At 36.7% G+C, this 17,090-nt stretch overlaps 1 protein-coding gene across 8 annotated transcripts in view; it reads left to right on the forward strand.

The window, feature by feature from the left end:
- Positions 1 to 7,751: 7,751 nt before the first annotated feature.
- LOC105221648 (putative transcription factor capicua) overlaps positions 7,752 to 17,090 on the forward strand; it is a 52,488-nt gene continuing 43,149 nt past the window's right edge. For 3 of the 8 annotated variants that reach the window (XM_054225924.1, XM_029037888.2, XM_054225925.1), the window contains exons 1-2: positions 7,752 to 8,508; positions 9,479 to 10,038. The gene's annotated coding sequence lies outside the window, so the exon portion shown is untranslated. The remainder of the gene's footprint in view (positions 8,509 to 9,478; positions 10,039 to 17,090) is intronic. The other 5 variants (XM_054225920.1, XM_054225921.1, XM_054225923.1 and 2 more) reach the window with 5 other exon arrangements.

Genomic DNA, 17,090 nt, shown 5'->3' on the forward strand with positions numbered 1-17,090 from the left:
TGGCGCCTAAATTGGTGGGGGCGTGTAATTGTAGCTGTGTGCATGTTTGTATGTGACTTTGTGCCTCTACTAAAGATGGCCAGGGCGTTGGTGCTTATTAACATTTCATTTCTTATTGTTGTTGCATACACCTACAAACAAACACACGCACACATATGGCTAACTACATAAGTAGTTTCACATTTATGTTCGAGTCAAATAGTTGTTATTGTTCATATTTAGTTGCTTTTGTGAGTTGCAGCTTATATTCTCGGAGACTTACATTTGCAAGCATTCCTGAGTGTGTGTGCGTACGTGTTGAAGCACTAAAAGTGGATGTTACAGGTGCTACTGATTGCCCGTTCATTGGCGCGTTGGAGGCGTTATCAGAGCGATGCTATAGACGTGCAATTGTGCCGGCCACAACAGCGCCTCTCCCATGGGCATCCGGTGACATTGTGTGCGCGCGAATAGTTTTACAATGAGCGCAAATCTGAGGATGAACGGAAATTTAATTGCCAGCACAGCCTGAAACTAATGGACGCAACAACATACCTACATGTACACATACTAGAACAATAACAATAACAACAACAACAACAGCATCTTACAACACCAAACGAAAAAAAAAACAAGTAAGGAAGGGCTAAGTTCGGGTGTAACCGAACATTTTATACTCTCGCAATTTATTTATTTAACTTTATTTATATTATATAATACACAATTTGACCCACATATTCGTCATATATATTGTATAAAGTCCATTGAAGGTTGGAAACCATAATATTAGGTTAGAAGCACCGAGGTCCTCGTGTTCGATATATGGGGCCTTAAAAACCTATGGTCCGATTTTTTCGATTTTTAGAATGGGGCTGCCACACTATTAACATAGTATTTGTGCAAAGTTCTGCATCGATATCTTCACTAGTGCTTACTTTATATATTGTAAAGTAAACGATTCAGATCGTCTTCAAAGTTCTGGTATATAGGAAGTAGGCGTGGTTGTGAAGCGATTTGGCCTATTTTCACAATATATCATTGGGATGGAAGGAAACTATTACAAACCAAGTTTCATTGAAATCGGTCGAGTAGTTCCTGAGATATGGTTTTTGCCCCATAAGTGGGCGACGCCACGCCCATTTTCCATTTTGTAAAAAAATCTGAGTGCAGCTTTCATCTGCCATTTCTTATGTGAAATTTAGTGTTTCTGACGTTTTTCGCTAGTGAGTTAACCCACTTTTAGTAACTTTTGTATGGGAGGTGGGCGTGGTTATGATCCGATTTCTTTCATTTTTGGAATTTATTAGGAAGTGGCTAAAAAAACGACTGCAGAAAGTTTGGTTTATATAGCTTTATTGGTTTGCGAGATATGTACAAAAAGCTTAGAAGGGGGCGGGACCACGCCCACTTCCCCAAAAAAAATTACATCCAAATATGCCCCTTCATAGTGCGATCCTTCATACCAAATTTAATTGCCATAGCTTTATTTATGGCTTAGTTATGGCACTTTATGTGTTTTCGGTTTTCGCCATTTTGTGGGCGTGGCAGTGGTCCGATTCGATGATTCGAAAGCAACCTTCCTATGGTGCCAAGAAATAAGTGTGCCAAGTTTCATCAAGATATCTTAATTTTTACTCAAGTTACAGATTGCACAGACGGACGGACGGACGGACGGACAGACAGACATTCGGATTTGAACTCCACTCTTCACCCTGATCACTTTGGTATATATAACCCTATATCTAACTCGTTTAGTTTTAGGACTTACAAACAACCGTTATGTGGACAAAACTATAATACTCTCTTTAGCAACATTTGTTGCGAGAGTATAACAATGAGGAGCACATAGCAAAGTGGCTTCCAACCAACAAAAAAACGTTAGCGTTACAATAAACAACGAAGCTTCGCTAACTACTTAAATGAGTGCAAGCGAAGTGCACGCTTAAAGTCAACAGAGAGAGATCGAGAAAGAACGTGTCATGATGTCCAAGCTCTGCTAACATTGAATATGAAAGTGGTTGAGTAATGACGATGGCAACCTTGGCGTGTACAAAATCTATTTAATAAAAATAATTATCCAAACGTGCTGTGCACAACTCACGCCTTAAGCGTTGATAACTGGGCATAAATGGTTGTAACAACAACAACAACAACTAAAACTACAACAACATAATGACAGTTAAGTGCATTTAGAACAATTTGTACGCCGTCAATAGCACAAAGAGCATAATCGGAACATCAAGAGCAACAACACAACCAAACTCATTTGCATACCTAAATACTAGAACTACTTGCATATATGTAACATGTTCGTATGCATTACACTCTAATAAAATAAAGCAATGTCGGAATAATAGTTGTTAAATCTAGAAACTAATATTTACCATAGCATCTCTTATAAAAGGCAACAGAGTTGCAACAGAGCTTTAATGGTGCACGCCTTAAAAAAGCTAACAAAATCAGTATTTTCATTGAAATGTTCTAACGATTCTATAGATGTCGATACCAAACTTCCTTAAATTTAAATTTTTGACAACATAAGTGACATCAAATCTTGTGAACTAATGCAGAATTCCGTGTAAAATTTCAGCGTCTAAGGTACGTTCTGACACTAAATGAGTCAATTCAAAACCTTTGAAAGAACACCTTCTTACATTCGTATACCATTACCGATGATTCCAACTTCTATAATAAAGCGGGAATGAAAGTATTTCGAATGAAATGGATGGCCGACTATAAGAGAACTCGAACTCAGACAATACACGAAGTGATACTCTAAGCTAATCGATATAACAGCCAGTGAAATATAACTCAATTATTTTTTTACTAAATTCATCAGAATTAGCATTAGGTCATAGTACATAGTATATACCGATTTTACTAATTAAGGGTGTTTTTTTAGGCATGTGGTTTGCGAAAATATATAAAATCCGACAGGAAGCTTTCTACGTACAAAGACTATGATTTTATATAGTTCGCTAAAACTCGCTAAAGTGACGTCAGCAAGTTTGTTCCGCTCTGTGTCAAGTTCATTTCATTTTACTCGAGCAAAGATTTCTTCAAAATCATGTAAGTTTTCCTGTCGGGTAGCTGATATGATGTTTACAATTCGGTCATTAAAAACCTGTTTCCAACATATGTGTCCAAATAGTGGTCTGACAATTCTTGCAACCCATGCTGTTGTAATAAGCGTATGCACCTGCTGCAGTGCTATTTGGATACTGAGAGACAATTTAACAGCGTTAAATGAATGTGTTCACAGCGATAGCAAGGGGCATTTGGCAAATATCACGAAGCTTTGAAATTGTGAATTTGTGCCGAAGAGTGGCTTAACTTTGCAAATAAACTTGATAAGTGCTGTGTGCGTATACATATGCGCATACTTTTAGGCGTTCAAACTCAACAAGTATGAAAATAAAATTTTGGGACTGTGTACTCAGATTCTTTGGCAGAACGCATCAAACGACGTACAAATATGAGAGTGAGGTGTTTTTAATGAAGTGGTAAAAATACCACCCAAAATCTGGAAGATGGAAAGTGTGCTAACATGTCTACGGATCTGTAACGAATGCACTGAACCGTAGAAGAAACCCGATTTTTCAACTATTTGCCGGAAAATCAAAGGAGAAATGAAAAGTATTTTGCCATAGTTAATTCTGGATTATGGACCCTGCAATATTTTTCATTTTATACTCTCGCAACAAATGTTGCTAAAGAGAGTATTATAGTTTTGTTCACATAACGGTTGTTTGTAACACCCAAAACTAAACGAGTTAGATATAGGGTTATATATACCAAAGTGATCAGGGTGAAGAGTGGAGTTAAAATCCGAATGTCTGTCTGTCCGTCCGTCCGTCTGTGCAAGCTGTAACTTGAGTAAAAATTAAGATATCTTGATGAAACTTGGCACACTTATTTCTTGGCACCATAGGAAGGTTGCTTTCGAGCAAAATCGGACCACTGCCACGCCCACAAAATGGCGAAAACCGAAAACACATAAAGTGCCATAACTAAGCCATAAATGAAACTATGGAAATAAAATTAGGTATGAAGGATCGCACTATAAAGGGGCATATTTGGATGTAATTTTTTTGGGGAGGTGGGCATGGCCCCGTCCCCAAATAGGTTTTTTGTACATATCTCGGAAGCCAATAGAGCTATGTAAACCAAACTTTCTGCAGTCGTTTTTTTAGCCACTTCTTAATACAGTCCAAAAATGAAAGAAATCGGATAATAATCACGCCCACCTCCCATGCAAAGGTTAGGTTGAAAATTACTAAAAGTGGGTTAACTCTCTAAGGAAAAACGTCAGAAACACTGAATTTCACATAAGAAATGGCAGATGGAAGCTGCACTCAGATTTTTTTACAAAATGGAAAATGGGCGTGGCGTCGCCCACTTATGAGTCAAAAACCATATCTCAGGAACTACTCGACCGATTTCAATGAAACTTGGTTTGTAATAGTTTCCTTACATCCCAATGACATGTTGTGAAAATAGACCAAACCGCTTCACAACCACGCCTACTTCCTATATACCACAACTTTGAAGACGATCTGAATCGTTTACTTTACAATATATAAAGTAAGCACTAGTGAAGATACCGGTGCAGAACTTTGCACAAATACCATGTTTATAGTGTGGCAGCCCCATTCTAAAAATCACCGAAATCGGACCATAGGTTTTTAAGGCCCCATATATCGAACACGAGGACCTCGGTGCTTCTAACCTAATATTATGGTTTCCAACTTTCAATGGAGTTTATACAATAATTAAAAATATGTATTGATACTACTACTTAATTAATCAATCATAATCCTAACTTCAATTAATCAATCATATTTTGCTTGTTGCAAACTCCACCTTCTATGGGTACTTTAAAAGTCTATAAACCCTCCAACCCATTCGCTTGTTGCTTATCAGAACGACAAAGAGTTCCGTACAACGTCCGATAAGTAGATGAGATAGGAAGAAACTACTCTGGGGAAGTACTGAGAAGCTTTGTGAATAACCACTACGGACCAAGTGAAACTAAAATAAAATCGATACAATCCATATACATACATATATGGTTTATATATATATTTCTTTTAGCGTCAGCAAATTAACTGTGTTTAGACGTCTTTGCCGATGTTCTCATATTTCTCACCATGTCACTAAATCAAATCATTAAGGCATACACAAAACAGACGCTCCAGCCTAACTCGAACACGTGTCAATTCCCACAAACTCGTATTTACGCACTCATAAACTTTGCTCAAGGCCGCCGGCTGCTGGAAATTTACGATCACAAAAGGGTTAGCTTAACTTCGCACTAAATATTAACGAGTGAAAACTCTGCCATTGCTTTTATGACTTTGATGCGAGTAACGCTCTCTGGCCAGCGGGTATTGGCATAAAACACTTTTCTTCATTTGCTCAAATGGCGTCGGAGTAGAAAAATGAAATGGAAACTGCCTGCAAAGTCAAAGTGGTCCACAACATCTAACCAATAAAAAATGCCGACTTCAGCACTCCTCTTCTCGCAGAGTTTTAAGTGAAATGGGCCCGTCACCTACCGCTTACTTTGATGGTAAGGTCAACTCTTTATTTGCAAAAGCTCTGTCGAAAGTCATAAATTTTAGTGAAATTTGGAGAGCGAGGGGGGGGGGGGGGTTCAAATTGGTCGGCATGTGAACTTATGCTTCACATAAAATGTCACTTAAGCGACAAATGGAGGACACTCTCCGTGCAAATAATAGAAGCCTTAAGGTTTGTATTAGGTGCTGGAATAGGTAAATTATTTAACCCAAAATAAAGGTTGTTAAGGTTCCTTTTAATCATCCAATGTTAGTCCTGCAAAAGTGTTCAACAAGCTTTGGTCGCTTTTAACGACTACCTGCTTGTCACTTTCGAATGTCCGCATATTAGGGTAGTCCCTTTTTGCTTGAGCACAAATTGCTTTAATGGATAAAGTAGTTGATTCGTTGATACTATTCCCTAGGAAAATAGCCCAGCCCTTGTTCATAAATCACAACTATCACCGTCTAATCCACTTTTCCTCCTGCCCTACACAACTAGAAACCAAGCTTCATGACAAACATATGTGTCATTGTTAACCAGACTAGTGTCGAAGTTTATCATCAACCGCCTTCTCGGACAAATTCTTTAACAAAATATGAGGACAACAGCTGGTACAGAACTAACAACAAAAATGCTACAATCTGTTTACCGTTATAGTGTGTAATATGAATAGCGGCACATTTTTATAACTTCCGGTTTTGCACAAAAGCTAATCCGGCCGCCACAAAGCATCCAATGATGCATGAACTCACGAGAAAAGCAACGAAAAAAAATTGCATAAAAGGAAACTGTGTTTGTGGGTTGAATGGAAGGGGTCTTTAGTTTTTCTTTTTCTGCAACTCAGCGTGATAAAAGTTGTTTCAGCTAGGCAAATATCATTTTGACAGGGAAATAGTGCCATTTGCCAGAATGAATGACCTGACCGAAGGCATAAAAGCAGAACCGGCAGGTGAAAGGAATGAGTACAATTTTTTCTCGCCGTCCGTAGAAGAAGATATCGGCGAAGCAACAACAACAACAACAACGAATTTGTAAAAATATATAAATCGTGAGCATTGCGTTGGTGTTAATAGTAAACTGAACGAATTTCCCAACTCTCCTAAGAGCTGTCAATCGAAAAGGCTGAAAGCTCCAATCGTACACTAGCCCATGCTATGTCATAAATACGTATGTAACTGTGTGTGCGAGTGCATATCGACTATCTATTGCATAGCTGTCAGCAGCGCTGGCACCAGATCTTAGAGATATTTGTTGTGTAATGTTCACAGCTTTTATTGTTACTGTTGCTGTTGTGGCTTAGATTTATGACCAGAAAACTTTGCGCTTTCTTTAAAGTTTGTGGCACGGATGGCCATTCGACAATCTGAGACAGGTGGGATATGTTCATCGTACTGTTAGTGTAGTTGTTGTAGCTATCGATAATGCTTAGTAAATCATAAGTTTTACTAAAAGTTTTCTCTGCGCATTTCGTCCTACTTGTAAAGAACAAAAGAAATGAGGAAGGTCCTCATATACCTCTACTGCGTTCATAATCAATTAAGCTATGACGTAGAACTATGCTAACAATCTTCGTCCGAGAAATTATTCACTGTACATAGGTATGTACATATGCATGATTGGATATTGATAGACGACATGTGGGGTTAATGAAAGTCCCGATACTGAAGAGAGTATTCCGAAATTCGAAATTACCTGCGAGGAAGGACCATTATTAGAAAGAAGGAGTTTCTCCTCAAACAGCATCCACCACTGCACTTATTTAGACAATAAAACCCAACTCTTGGAACTTAACCTGCTATAAGATGCAGATTCATCAAGAGATTTCCAGCTCTTTGTCCCTGCTATGAATGGTGGAAATTGAATGCCTGTTTATTTCCTTATACACTTCGGTATTCAGCGCATCTTCATAAACTTTGCCATTTATTAACAATTAATGACTGGCCTTGCAAATAATGTTATTTTCCTTGTTTTGTGTTTACCTTGAACACCCTGTACTTTATAATTCAACTTGTATTTTTAGTATTTGCGACATCTCTTGACAATTAGCAAAGCAACAGTTTACTGAGTTCCCATTTCTCTTCAAACTGTTATTCGTAGTCATCATCAAATACCACACAAGCTTACTCGCTCACACATTCCATGAAGAGTTGCACAGCATTGAATAATTTTTACTAAATTTTATACAGGAAGCTTTTCAGGTTTTCAACAAAATTGTGAGGTCATACCAGAAAATAAATTCACGTTCGTCATTAATTAAATGGATGTCGCGTTCATTTCCACAACGTTATTAAACATAAAAGTTGGCAGATAATTTCAGTACAATTACGCCTCCCTGTTACCAATTAAATGCAACTCTGGTCGCCCAATCTGCAGACGAATTCATTGTCCAATTCGTTTATTTCGCGTTGAGCTCGTTTAACAGATGGACGTTTGTTTCCGATTATCGCGTTCATCGTTATTTTTCTGAAGGGAAAATTGAAGGATACAATTCTTTTTTCTTTCCCTTTCATAAATTTCCTTATTTGCGAAGCAAAAGTTGACTTCCAACATTTAAACGTGTGAAAAGTGTCGATATTGCTGAGCAATGTTGAATTGTGAAAAAACCAAACTAGTAATTTTCGAAAAAATGTAATGAAAAAATCTGGTTAAAGTTTTTTCTGATATCACAGAAAGAGTGAAAAGAAGGCACATAAAGCAAATGGCAAAAATGACGGTTTCAGTGAGTGAGAGAGCGAAAGAGAGAGTGAACATGCGAGTGTAAATAAGAAGTTGAGAAAAAATCGAATTCCGTTGTAGGTGTGTATTTTGACATAGAAAAAGAAAACAAAACGCAAAGAAGAAAAAACAACAATGAATGGCAAAAATTTTAAAATTTGCGGTGGAAGAAACTAAAAATTCCTAAATCGGAAACGAAGTTGGTCCGTTTATTCAAAAATGTATTGGGTAACAGCATTTCATTTTGCATAAGTAAGATCACACTTACTAATTTGTTTAAATTGCCTTAAGTTTAGGAAGACACACAATTGGTGCTTTGGCACATGTGACCACGCAGAGAGATTGAAATAGGCAGAGTTGGTGTTCGCTTGCGCGTAGTGCATAGGTATGTAGGTGAGATTAGGGAAAAATTAGGATGGTCAGGAACAAATACGAAAATTATCTTCTGAGGAAATGGTTGCATGTTTTCTAATTTTAGATTAACGGAGATGACGAAGCTGTGCTCCCTCTGACAATACCACAGCATTCATATGTGTAACAACAATAAAGGTTTAGTCAGTTTTGTCCCGTTACTTAGCCAAATATTAGTTTTAAGCTCAAGAACAAAATATACTGAATGTTTTGTTTTACAAATGCTAGGAAACTTTGACCGTTTCGTATATAGCAAGCGTATCACAATATTGTATATGTTATAAATGTTAGTCATATTAATGGGTATGGAACACATACCATAGATATGTACTTATACAGTAGCCAATTCGTTATTTTCGGGCAAGCACAAGACCAACACAACTCCACACCCATATACATATTTTTAGCAGTGAGCTCGTTGTACACACCGTATGTTCGGTTTCTCATTCGCGTATGTAGATTTTACTGCCACAACTGCCACCGACGTACTCGCATAGATGAGTATATAGTTTCTGCTTTCCTCAATGAATGAAACCTTTCCCACGATAAATGAAAACCACAGACGCCGGAATGTGGCATGGTGCAAGTGTTTGTACCGAAATAGCTTTTCGTAGGTGTTAAAGCTAATGTTGACGCGTTGAAGAGGGTGAAATTGTTAAATATGCATCGCACCGAGTGTCTCACTGAGGAGTTTTACCCGGACGAATAGTCCTCAGACATGTGCAGTTGTGGATTGTGTACAAAATTTCATTGTTTTATTGCAAGAAACTTAAAAAAGTTTACCAGAAATAACGTTTCTTTTTCAACACAGTGAAATTAAATAACGATATTGTTATTGGAGCTGAAAAACTTGACAGTTCTCGACTCGATTTGCAACAATTTAATATAATTTTTATAAATATGCATCGCACCGAGTGTCTCACTGAGGAGTTTTACCCGGACGAATAGTCCTCAGACATGTGCAGTTGTGGATTGTGTACAAAATTTCATTGTTTTATTGCAAGAAACTTAAAAAAGTTTACCAGAAATAACGTTTCTTTTTCAACACAGTGAAATTAAATAACGATATTGTTATTGGAGCTGAAAAACTTGACAGTTCTCGACTCGATTTGCAACAATTTAATATAATTTTTATACAATGAATATTACCAAATTATGTGTGCAATTATTAAAATAACGAAAAGTAATTCAGCAATACTATTGTGCTTTATATATTCAACAATGAATGAATAAAAAAATAAATGAAAATAATTGTTAAATATGTGAATAAGATATGAGAATGGCAATAATACGCTATGGATTTTCTTTGAAATAAACCGTGGAACCCTCAAATAGAAGCAGCCTTGGAGGAGTTTTTTGGAACTAGTTAAGGTAAGTTCGTCGGATATAATTTATCCGAGATCAAGGACTATGTTAGCATGTATCATTAACAAATCCCATCAAAGTTATTGTGTCAAACATACGAACAAAGTCACTGAAAAAATTACCCCCACACAAGAGCTGCTAAGCAATATGTTTGCTCTCGTTCGTTCTTTAGATAGTCGATTTCGTTCTACGTCAGTAGCCACCCGTATGATTACAGCAACAATCCATCCAATTCAATATTCGCTGTTTTGTTGTTGCATTCGTTGCTTCGTTTGCTCGTTCGTTTTATTCATTCATTTCAATGCTCCAATCGGATTTTATTTAAACGTGTTTTAGCACCAGCGAAGGTATGTGTCGTTGTGTGCACAAATATACACACATACATATTTACAACGGGAAAAACAAATACAATGCTGTGAAAAACATCAACTGGTCGGAAAATGTATTTTCACTCCAATCGGCTTGTCATATTCTAGAACAAAATTTATTTTATATCAAATTTTGAAAATACCACAAATTTATTAAAAATTGTAATTTTAAATAATAAAAAGTTCACAATATAGATTTTCATTACAAAATATTATTAATTATAATGTGTGTTAATATAGAATCCGATTTTAGTAATAAAACCATTTTTTTATCCAACACTGTGTAATGTACATGCGCTCCAAAGAAATAAAGCCTCTCTCACACACCGTAACGTCACACCAACACATTTGCCTAATCGGCTTCGCATCGAAACAAATGTGAACTGTGTTCTTGGTTGTTCTTCTCGTTTCACGACTTCTTGTTGCCGTGGTTTACTTTGACGTTCCCCAATGCAGAGCGATTCTTAAATACATACATACACACTTACGTGTACCCATAAATGTATACAGAGAACTGGTCTACATACATACATATACATATGTATATTTATACATATTTACAACGCACTCACTTTGATTGATTTTGTATACATGCGGACAGACATAACTCTGTGCATATATATGTATATTTGTGGGGTATATAAAGCATAGTTTAGAATTCCGTCCCTGCAGCCACTACCATCATCATCAGCATTGCAGCGAAGCCAAGCAAAGAGTATTTGTAAATTAAAATCACTGTAGTCGCCGACGAGAGTGTTTCACATTGTATTGTTTGTGCTCCACAGCCTTTTTAGAGAGGAGGCAATCACTTGAACACCTCTCACAAATATTTTCTTCTAGCGAGTACAGCCTGCCGCTTGCCGGGAGATTTTGTTTTTTTTTTGTGTTGTCCAATGTTTTGGATTCTTCATGCAATTTGTTTGTTTTTGTTTTTGTTTTTCTCTTATGTTAACTTCTTTGTATTTTGTAATTTTCTTTTGATGTTTGCTCGTTGCTGACTGACAGAAATTCTGTTGTGTACGTCGAGTTGCTGTTGCTGCGTTGTTTTCAAATGTTGCCTTCCCTTTTCTATAGTGTGCATATGTTTTTTAACCATTCGTTTATTTGTTAACCCCAATCGCTAGTTCCTCTACGAGCCAGTTGTTCTGAGTTCACAACATTTTGTTTTGTTGTTATTGGCATTACTGGTGCGTCATTTCTTTGCATTAAGCTCCATTCTCGATGGTCCGCAAAACCAACCAAGAAAATCTATCATTTATTTTCGCCATCCTTTATGGAAGCTAAAAAGGTAATAAAAATATTGAGCTGAACAAGAGGAATAAGGAATAAACTGAAAATAATTTGAATTACATGTAACAGGTTCTTAAACACTTCTCTCAAACAAATAATGAATAATCTTCTTCCGATAGTATCGATTATTCTAAATGAAAACGGTTCTTCTAACGTGACTACTTACTATCGTGATATCGATTGGACTTGGACACATCTAAGAGTGTATTTCTGACTCAATAAAACAGTTCGCCAAGCTGTTATTGCTTACAAGTAGTAGGGACCTCATTTTTTTTGAATGCAGGTCATTAGTAAATATCAAAATGGTCAATCGAATACAAAATAACAACAACATCAAAGCTGATCGTCAAACAAAACAGCGTAATTTTATAGCGGAAACTTGCAATAAAATGTAAATAAACAATTGGCAAAACAATATGAAATAAATGAAATCCATAATAATAATAATTTGTAAAAAAGGCAACACAACACTAGACACTTATCTAGCTAACTGTGGACATGACCATCAATCTAAGTCAATTGAAACGAATATGAGTGCGTAGTGTCATGTTGTTGTTCTGGCTGTTGCCATTACGGCAGTTGCATGTTTCTATGAACGTTAATAACGGACGTGCGAGTTAGCGACCCAATGTTCAACTTTGGAGCGAAATTAATTAAATACATCTGATACACAATATAGCCTCATATTTGCATATGCATACGACCATTGCTCATATGTATATACAAACATACTATGTCCATAAGTGTATGTAATTACAATGCACATCATACTTGCATGTACGCCTACAGCTTAAAATTAACTCACATAAACTTATTTAACTTACACGTTTGTATATGTAGGTACATACATATATCCATATGAACATGTGTATGCATGTTCATTGTGCATCATTCAAACAAAGAAATCCGTTGCGTTGGCGTTGTAGTAATTTAATTTTTACTCATAACTAAATTTTTTTTTGTAATTTTTATTTTGCATTCGAATATAAACAATCCAAACTACATTCTCACACACACACAGGTTTACTATAAAGGCTGTTACTATTATGGACGGCAACAATACAATCAAGCAATATATAGTGAATACGCTGCGTAGGAGTCAAAGAAGTAAGGCCAGTCAGGCCTCAGTCGAGGCGGTAATTTTCTATTTAGTCATACGGGTAAAAAACGCGGGGCGCAAGGCACAAAGGCAAAGCATAGTACCGACTGCTGCCGCAACACTGGTCGGTAGCTGGTAGCGAATGGCACCGGGCCGGAGCTGCTGACAGGTATGTAGGCGGGGGAATTGCGCAGTCAGTGCTTCATTGACTATTTACGCTGAGGCTCTAGAGTTGGGCTACTGTCTCGCACAGTGTGCAGCTATAACAAGCGGTAAACAATTAATGCGGATCCAACAACGTTCTATAAAAGCAGTGTTGTACTTTTGGCAGAAATAAAAAATTAAATTTTTTACTGTGCTCTACGCATTTCTATTATGCTTAATATTTTAACAGTGCAAAAAATTATGAATTCCAAAAATTAAGTTTTCATATTTGTGTAAAGATTTTGCATTTAATTTACACTGTGCGGCAAAATCTACCATACATGCATACATATATATGTAGAAATGTAAGGCTATAAGTGAATGCAAATTTGCTTGTGAGCAGCTCGATTCGTCGATAAATGCATGAGCTGAATAATAATTAATGAAGTTGTATGAATAATAATAATAATAATATGAGCAACAATAAATTTGTGAAATATTAAACAAAAAAGAAAAAGCATCAACAACAACAACACTTGAGATACACTGTGTACGCTACTGAATATTGTCAAGTACGCCAAACGTTGAGTAACAACAACAAATCTGAACATTTAACACAATGAGTAAAAATTACATTTTAACAACAACAACAATTAGATGGACAACCTGGCCAATTACTACCAACAAACAATAAACGTAGCAATCAAAAAAGGAAATACAATAAATTGAAATTAAAAACCAAACATAGTGCAAAAAGCACATGGCGTCGGGAATATTAAATAAAGTGTGAATAAAATTATAAAAAATCGTATAAATCGTAACAACAACATACCCGTGTGTGTGTGTGCAAAAAGCCTCGATATGAGACGTAAACGCCATGCGATGCGATTATTTGCATGTTAATTTACAACAACAACAATTTCACATCAAAATAAACAATAAATATGTACATATACATAGGTATGTATAATAGATAAAGCTTACCTATGTATTAGCACATAAAATGCCGAACAACAATCAAGACAATGCAGCTAATATAAAATATGGAGTATTTATATATACATATTTATATATCGAAATGCAAAAATTCATTAGCTCACATTAACAAAGGCAACACAGTGTAGGCTGCGAACCAGCCACACCTCCATTCACATCCATTGCGTGGGGGAGCAACTTAGCAATACAATTGGCGCCTGATGCAAACTGGAAATGCATTTTATATTAAGTGTTAAATGATGCCAATGCATAAAGACATGCTGGCTGTGCCACCGAATTGGCCTTATGCAATGTAATGCAAATTAAAGGCAATGGGAAATAAAATAGCATTGTTATTGTAAATAACGCATACAAACATAATGTTGAGCGCTATAATTGTCTCGCTGGCACAATGTGTTGCTGCGTGGACTTAGCAACAAGCGCCACCAAACGAAGCAAACAGTTGACAAGCGGCAAGCCCACTACCGGTTGAATGGTTTCAGCAGAGGAGTTCCTTAAAGTGCATTGGTTTCAGATCGACTTGACATAACTGTCTATGGTGAGTGTCAAATAGCAACGAGCTTATCGTGAATAAATGCGACCAGCCAATCCGATACTAATTCTAATTTTCTTCCAACAGTAATAATAATCCAATTAATACGAATAACTAAGAAAATCTTAAGATTCAATTAGATTATATTGTGAGGATTGCACCGCGACCTAAGGTCTATTGTGCCCTCTCCAGTTATCACAGCACCCCCTCCAACCCGTTAAGAAATCTTAACAGTGTTGCGGGGCTGATGCATGCGATACTTCCTCTTTGGGGATAAAGAGCCCCAATTGTCTGTCCCCTTTCCTTCGCGATCGCCAGGCAGTCAACGAGTAGGTGCTCTGGTGTCTCCGCCTCTGAATCACAAAATCGGCAAAGATCCGACGAGTGAATTCCCATTTTGTGCAGATGACACCGTAGTCTGCAGTGGCCGGTATATAGTGCCACTAATTGTCTCAGTTTGTTCCTGGGGAGCGCCATTAACTGAAAAAAACTAAAATCTTTGCTGTAACATAATATTTGTGCAATCTTTGTTTCTGACATAAATTCCTTCGATTTGTCTTACGATCTTACGATCTTGTTTATCTAAAGTTTTAGGCGAATTATAGAAAAACAACAGTTCCACCACCGCTATTATCAGCTCATAAGCACCTATAGAAACGATTGAACCGAGCAAATACGAGTATTTTCATTAAATTATCAGCTATTAAAATGGTTCAGTGCCGTTGGTGATAACAAATTCGCTGCTGAGGAAAGTGCGAAAAAGTTAGCTTCTGGCTTGGCTATTCAGAAGTTCTGAAAGCCACCTACAATGAATGATTAAGTCGGAATTTCCGTTTGGATTCATGCACATATTATATAATATTTATTAATTATAATAATTATATAATTTATATTGTAATCCAGCTACTTAGGCTGATATATGTATGTATGTATGTGTGTACTGGTGAAGGAGTATTACAAAATTTTTGTTATATTTCTTAAGTCAACGATGTGTCGATCGAGTCTGCGGGAAAAGGATATAAGTATTCAGTAGATCCCTGACAATGTTTTCCAGATCGGAAATTATGAAATAGAAAATACGACCTATACAAAATAACTGCAAAGAAACTGACCGCTAAATAGAGAACCTAATGAGCAACCGATTCATGTACCATACAGAATAGGACTGTTCATATTCATAATAGCATATATGAAATTTAAAATACAAGGAATTGAAGTAAAAGCCCAGCAAATAGAGAGTCACAGCTGTTTGTAGCGAAGATAAATGAGCTAAAGAAAAGCAATACAAACCAATGTTGATCGTAACGACGGTAACAATATATCTAAGACATGATGTGATAAGCAAAGTATACACGTATGGGTATGGTCGGTATAGTAACAACAGCAATGCAGAGTATAAATAGCGTAAGAAAACCGGTTCACGGCAAATACTATGCGACAAGAAAAAAAACAATAGTAATCATTGAGCTTATGTCTGAGTACGACTCTTTGCCTTTTATTTCTTACTCTAATATCAATTGTCTGTCCTTCGGTATATGTTTATATATATGTATATTCATGATTTTATTTACATATATCTGGCTCGCTGATTTGATGAGTTTGTTTGTTGTTTGTTTTCTGCGCGCAAGATCTCCAAATTCGTTTATACCATCGACTTTCAAAGTCAAAAGACAAAAGGAAAAACGTGGAAACACAGATGAACAAGAGCAATCCGATAGAAAGAACTACCGATCATTATAAAGAGACAGCGAGTTGACTCACAACAGATTTAAAAAGCTTAAAAACTCGTTATTATGAGGCAGCTATCACCGGCCCACTCAATCGATTCAATTTTGTGCTGGTTACTCTTAAAGTCTTCATGAACATTAAGAACGAGGAGATCGTCTGCGTCGAACGTCTGGTATTATGTGTTGTTGTATTTTTTGACGCAGCTGTCAAACGACACATAACAAACACTTGAGACTCAATGCTGAGGGCCTAAATATTAACTGGGTGATCGAGGTGTAGATTTGCAAGAATTTAAAGGAACGGAGTGGAAATTTTATAATTGTCATCAATATTTCCCCTCTTCCCATGCCGTGAGGTTTACCTATGATCTACTCATATACTAATTGCCTAAGTACATTTTAAAGGGTGATTTTTTAAGAGCTTGATAACTTTTTTTAAAAAAAAAGCATAAAATTTGCAAAATCTCATCGGTTCTTTATTTGAAACGTTAGATTGGTTCATGACATTTACTTTTTGAAGATAATTTCATTTAAATGTTGACCGCGGCTGCGTCTTAGGTGGTCCATTCGGAAAGTCCAATTTTGGGCAACTTTTTCGAGCATTTCGGCCGGAATAGCCCGAATTTCTTCGGAAATGTTGTCTTCCAAAGCTGGAATAGTTGCTGGCTTATTTCTGTAGACTTTAGACTTGACGTAGCCCCACAAAAAATAGTCTAAAGGCGTTAAATCGCATGATCTTGGTGGCCAACTTACGGGTCCATTTCTTGAGATGAATTGTTCTCCGAAGTTTTCCCTCAAAATGGCCATAGAATCGCGAGCTGTGTGGCATGTAGCGCCATCTTGTTGAAACCACATGTCAACCAAGTTCAGTTCTTCCATTTTTGGCAACAAAAAGTTTGTTA

Source organism: Zeugodacus cucurbitae, chromosome 2 (genome assembly GCF_028554725.1).
Source record: "Zeugodacus cucurbitae isolate PBARC_wt_2022May chromosome 2, idZeuCucr1.2, whole genome shotgun sequence".
In the NCBI taxonomy this organism is placed as follows: domain Eukaryota; kingdom Metazoa; phylum Arthropoda; class Insecta; order Diptera; family Tephritidae; genus Zeugodacus; species Zeugodacus cucurbitae.